This window comes from Macrosteles quadrilineatus, unplaced genomic scaffold (genome assembly GCF_028750875.1).
Source record: "Macrosteles quadrilineatus isolate MER2022 unplaced genomic scaffold, UCM_ALF_1.0 Scaffold_2__2_contigs__length_208266976, whole genome shotgun sequence".
Taxonomy (NCBI): domain Eukaryota; kingdom Metazoa; phylum Arthropoda; class Insecta; order Hemiptera; family Cicadellidae; genus Macrosteles; species Macrosteles quadrilineatus.
Window position 1 is genome coordinate 176,218,591 of NW_026542595.1, and position 6,595 is coordinate 176,225,185.

Here is a 6,595-nt window from a genome sequence, read left to right on the forward strand (position 1 = left end):
TTCACCTATACTTTTTACAATCATAGAACGAAGACAAGTGCTGGATTCTTTGTTGACACAGACAGATAAATCGGAAACAATGCTATCAAGGACATCGAGTACATATTTTATTTACATCAAATTAATTAGCCTTTTAACATTTAAGTATGAGCCTGATATTAAATAGTTTTAACCCATGCTATAAAATGTCAACAATTTAATTTAACATTTGAAATCGAGGGCTAATTTAATGTCATTGTGGGCTCATATTGCTCCCAACTCCAAACGAACCATATAGGTTTGTACAGTAACTTACTTCACATGCGGTAAGGAAAGATTACCACTGTGAATATACGTTGTAAATATACGGTAGCCTCAGTTTACTTTCAGCCAGACGTATCATCGGTGAGCCGATAGAAAGATGGCATTGAATTAATGAAATTATTCGGAACTCCTATCCACAGAATCTGATTTCAAAGTGACAATTCTGCTATTGTCATCAATCCTGATAAACCATATTCGTCGTAGAGCACATTCGTAGATTCAATCCATCTGTTGTTGACGAGACAACCTTGCCGGAATCATGGTTAGCTCAGGCTGGAAAAATCGTGTTTTATTGAATTTTCTCCGTAACTGTTAGAAATACAACAAAGCTCCTGGGTACATTATTAACTTTTTTAAGCTCTAAAGCTTTTTAGCTAATGAATGAAATTGCAAAATGTTATGTTTTTAAGGTCAAAAATGGGAAAACCCAATTTGGATCCCATAACCCTCCATAACCCACAACATTTTGAAATGTGATAAATTATTTTATCCATTTTTGTTATCAAGCTTCTGATAAAATATTACAATTATTTTTATTTAAAATGTCAATATTTCAAAAATCAAATAATATGACAATGAAAAACGGATTGCGGCATTGAATTCAGCATAAAAAAGTTGTTCAAAATGATGGGTCACAACACCACCTTCATATTTAAAATAATTTATCACATTTCAAAAGGCGGATCCAAGATGGCGGCTGGAAAAAATACATCCGTCATACCCGGGTGAAAATAGGTCAACAATGAATGGTGGTGTCCACTTATCTTTATCTAGCACTATTTTGAGATTATGGCCTTAGTTTGTAAATGCACAATGTTATAATGGACTAAAAATAAAGTTATAAAAAGTACGATGGCAATAGCAGGCAATTTCAACTTTTCAGCAACTACATGAACAGCTTTCATCCTAAACTAGGTTTCACCACTGAATTAGAAGCTGACAACAAACTTAATTTTTTAGATTTATCTTTAATAAAAAACGAAGAAAATATTTCATTCAACATATACAGGAAGCCTACAGCAACAGACACAACCATCCATGAAACCTCCCACCACCCCCTAGCACATAAATTAGCAGCTTACAATAGCTTAGTACATAGATTACTCTCAGTACCACTTAGTACCACAAACTTCGAGAATGAGAGAAATGTCATCAAGTATATAGCTGTCAATAATGGATTTAATCCTAACATCATCGACACATTAATCAGCAAACATAGAAAGAAAATTAGTAAAGAGACTGCAGATCCAAGGCCTCGATTAAAAACAGAATTCGTCTCAGTTGAATACGGAGAAAAAATCACCCACACTCTGAAAAATGAATTGAAAAAACACGGAAAAACTGTAGCGTTTAGAACATCTAATAAAGTCCAAAATCTCCTTAAACCTAGAACCCAACAAAATGTTAAAAACCTGAGTGATAAATCCGGAGTATACAAAATAACATGCAGTGACTGTAATAAATTCTATATTGGACAGACTGGCAGACCATTTATTAAGAGGTTTAAAGAACACCTTCCCAAAAATAGTTTAACACAACAATCCAATTTTGCCGAACACCTAATTGACAGCAATCACAGTTATTCCAGCCTGAATGAAAATTTAAAACCTTTACACATTTGTAGAAAAAGTCGAGTAATGACATCACTAGAGCAATATGAAATTTATAGAGCATCTAAAACAACCCCCCACAACCTCCTGAATGATAAAAGTACTCTACAATCCAACATATTATTTGAAGCATTGTTAAAGTTGAATGAAACGCCACCTGTAGCTACAAAGGACAGAGACAGGACAAAGGTCAACTCTGCAAGTAACGTCTGACCCCAGTCGAGACTCGACACACGACTGACGCGCGTCTACATGTCCGTAGTAGCTCAAATAAAGTAGGCCTACCGTGTGTTTTTATGTTTTAATTGTGATGTATCTAAGTGTAATATCGTTCGTGTACGTGTTTAAAAACTTCAAGACGCACCCAATGGGGAAGAACAAGGACTTATAGTAGGACTGATGATGGCAGTTTATTCTGCCGAAATGCATCTCCTGTAATAGGACACAGCAAATAAGGATCGACAGGCGGACACAGGTAATTTAACCTTTTATTATAAAAAGTTCTCATAACGTTAGAATGGATCCATAGAATGGACGTTTGACCAAATGCCATACCTTTTTTAGGAAATTTGACCACGTTCCCCCCATTAGTTACAAAGTAATACCTAACATGACTGATGTGTTTGATAATGGGCAGTATTCTTATCTAGAATCTGATAAAGGCGATGACAAAGGTACCGGTAATGAATCTGTTAATTTGCCTAATCTTACTTTGGGAAAAACTTGTAATAATTTAAACAATAATCTAAATAGTTTTAAGCGTTTTGGCCCCCCAAAAAATTCTATCAATAATCTGGATAAAGTTGACCACAATGTAGTAAAGATTTTGCATCAAAATATACAAAATGTTATAAACAGAGTTGAACCGTTGGAAGTCACATTGTCTGAAGTTAATCCTAGTATTATTGTGCTCTCTGAGCATAATATTAAAGACCATGAAATAACTAGCTTTAAGATTGATGGGTTCAAAGTAAATGCCTCTTATTGTAGGAAATCCTATGCCAGGGGAGGAGTTATGATTATGTCTAAGAATCATATTCAAAGCTCACAGTTTGTTACAAATTCCTTTGTCAGTGATTTATGTGAAGACAAGATATTTGAGTTCTGTACAGCTAAATTTACCTTTAATTCATTCACATTTATTGTTATAGGGATCTATCGGTCTCCTGGTTCTGATGTTTTTGACTTTATAAAAAGATTGAATATTTTAATTTTAAGTATTAATAAAAAATGTGATTATATTATAATGGCAGGAGATTTTAACATAAATATTTTAGATAACAACAATGTAACTAGGGAATTTACTAATTTATTAAGAAGCCATGGTTTTAGATACATGGTTGATTTTCCCACTAGGATATGTGACACTACTGCAACTGCAATTGACAACATAATTACTAACATCCCTCAGAATAAATTAAAGGTGTATGGGCTGATAACCGCTCTCTCTGATCACGATGCACAAGTTCTTGAAGTTTATTGGCCAGGGGCTGATGTAACAAAAAATAGTTATATAACACATTTCAAAAGAAAATACAATGATGACAATAAAAAAAATTTCCTTAGTATGCTATCAACAGAAAGTTGGGATGATGTGTATAATGCTACAGTTGAATCCAAATTTAACACTTTTTTTGACATTTTCTTTTATTATTTTGATAGTTGTTTTCCTAAAACAAAATGTAGAGTATATAATAAGACTAATAAGTGGTTTACATCTGATCTGTTTAAGGCTAAAGAGGAACTGATTAGTTTGACCAATCAACTTAGACAAGATAAATCTGATGTTAAATTAAAAAGTTTAATAAAGGAAAGAAAAAAAGATTTCACTGATCAGGTTATTAAGACTAAGAAAGATTTTTATAGTAATCTTATTTGCAATTCAAGCAATATCTGTAAAGCAACTTGGAATATTATTGGCAATGAAACTAAAATGAAAGAGAAAACAAAGTATGATAATATCAAGTTAAGACATGACGGATTGTTATTTGATAAACCTGAATATGTTGCCTCTATATTTAATGAATATTATACCACTTTGGTGGAATCTCAAATAGTACCTAATGCAAATCAATTGTCATCTGCAAATGGCTTACAACAAACCAAAAAAGTTAACAGCAAACTTGGTATTTTTGAAGCTATTACGTACTGAAGAGGACTTTGAGAGTGTACTAAGATCATTTGACAATAAATATTCTGCTGGATATGACGACATACCTATGCCTATCATAAAACTTGCCTCTGTTTTTCTAAAGAAACCATTAACACATGTAATTAACTCGTCTTTCATTTCTGGCATTTTTCCTATTAAACTAAAAGTCTCAAAAATCACTCCACTTTTTAAATCAGGTGATGCACAAATTGCTTCTAACTACAGGCCGCTATCTTTACTGTCATCCTTTTCCAAATTGTATGAGAGAGTCGTTGCACAGCAATTGACAAAATACTTGGAGTCTCACGAGATTATTTCCAATGAGCAACATGGCTTTAGACAAAACAAATCAGTCATAAGTGCAAGCACAGATTTTATAGAATCAGTCATTGATTCTATAGATAAAGGCGAGCAAACCGTAGGAATTTTCATCGACCTCAGCAAGGCATTTGATAGTGTTTGTCATACCAAATTATTAAGTATTCTTTCAAATTTTGGAATAAAAAATAAAGCTTATGATTGGATCAAATCTTATTTATGTAATCGAACTACTTTTGTTGAACTGAAATACGTAAACAAATATAATCAACTTATATCTTGCCGTTCCAGTAACAGTCCGTTGAAATATGGTGTACCACAAGGATCTATATTGGGACCTTTATTCTTTTTATGTTACATCAATAGTTTAGCTAATTTCAGTGATCAAAGTAAAATCACTTTATATGCAGATGATGTAAATATAAAACTATCCGGATACCATGCAAATGATATAGAAATATCTTCTTTTATAAAACTTAATGCAATCCAACAACATTTAGCTGATTTAAACCTTTTATTAAATAAACAAAAAACTAAATATATTAATTTTTCCGCTTCAAATAGGAAAAGTGGGTCTGTGGTAAAGAATGTTTGTCTTAATGATTCCTTTATTGATGAAGTTAAGGAAACAAAATTCCTTGGTTTAACTGTTGATAGACTTCTTAGCTGGAACACTCATGTATCTCAAGTTTGTAAAAAAATGTCAACAGGTATTTTCATCCTTAGAAAATTATCACCATTTTGTGATATTAAAACCCTTAAAGCAGTTTATTTTGCTTTTGTGCACTCTCATGTCTCTTTTGGTTTGTCGGTTTATGGTAACACCTCTAATGAAAATTTAAACATGATACTTATATTACAAAAAAAAGCAATAAGAATAATAATGAAACTTAAGTGGTTTGAGTCAGCCAGAGAACATTTTTCAAATTTAGGAATAATGACAGTTTACAACCAATTAATCTATGATCTGATTCTGTGGATAAAAAAAAATCAAAATAGTCATTGTATGCCAGGTTTTAATCACAGATATGAAACTAGAAATAAGAATAATTTTTGTTTTAATAGACATAAGCTAACATTTTATGAGAAGAAGCCAACATATTCAGGCATCAAATTTTATAATTCATTACCAGAAAACATAAAATGTATAACTGATTTTGGGTCCTTCAAAAAGAAATTGAAGTCATTTATTATTGTTAAACCTTTGTACAGTTTTAATGAATTTTTTTAAGCATATGTCGTCTGTAACAGTTAATTTAATTTCTTACAGTGATTATAATTTTAATTTATTATTGTATTATATATACTTGTACTTACTAGTTTATAATAGTACTTGTTGACGCCATTCTGTACTCTATGTGTACATAATGAATAAAGATAATTTTGATTTGATTTGATCAACATGGATTTCAGCATCGTATTCAGCGTAAAAGTCTTGTTTGAAACGGTGGGTCACAACCCTACCTTTACATTTGAAAAAATAACTTTGTATCAAATATGGTGGATCCAAGATGGCGGCCAAAAATTTAAACCCAGTCAAAATGAAATACTTGCTACTCTACAATGATCTGACGTGATTCGGAGTTTATATCTTAGAAATGTATAAAAAGGTAGGGGGGGGGACTCATTTAAAACTCAACCTGTATAAAACAATTCACAATTATTTTCCTTATAATTTTTTTGTTTTGAACAGCCGCCATTTTGAAATGACTTGATTATACTTGACCATTTTCAACCCAGGCCGAGATAATGTATTCAAGTACTTGTGTGCCAAATTTCATGAAAATCGGTTCAGGCATTCGGTCGTTATAGCCAATTCATGGGGACCCAGCATCCTCTTACGGCCGCCATTTTGATGACGTCATTACGGACGACCGAGGTCCTTAAAAATTGGGGTCTGGGCGGTTTTAGGTTCAGAAACTTGTATACTATAACCACCTAAAATTGCAGCCTCTCTGCCAGAACTGAAATATTCTGTCACTATATGCAGCTATACGACCCCACTAACAAATTTCTCTTTAAAAATCATCTGTAAAAGAAATTACATTTACACAGAACAAATTATGTAAAGAAATGTTAACCCTTCCCATACGGGCAAAATCGTGATAGAACGGCAAAAAATTATAGGAGTGGTGCGGGGTGCCAGGAGAGGGGGAGGCGTGGGAGAGGGATAGGTAAGGGAGAGAGGGGGGAATGTGGGAGAGAGCGCAGC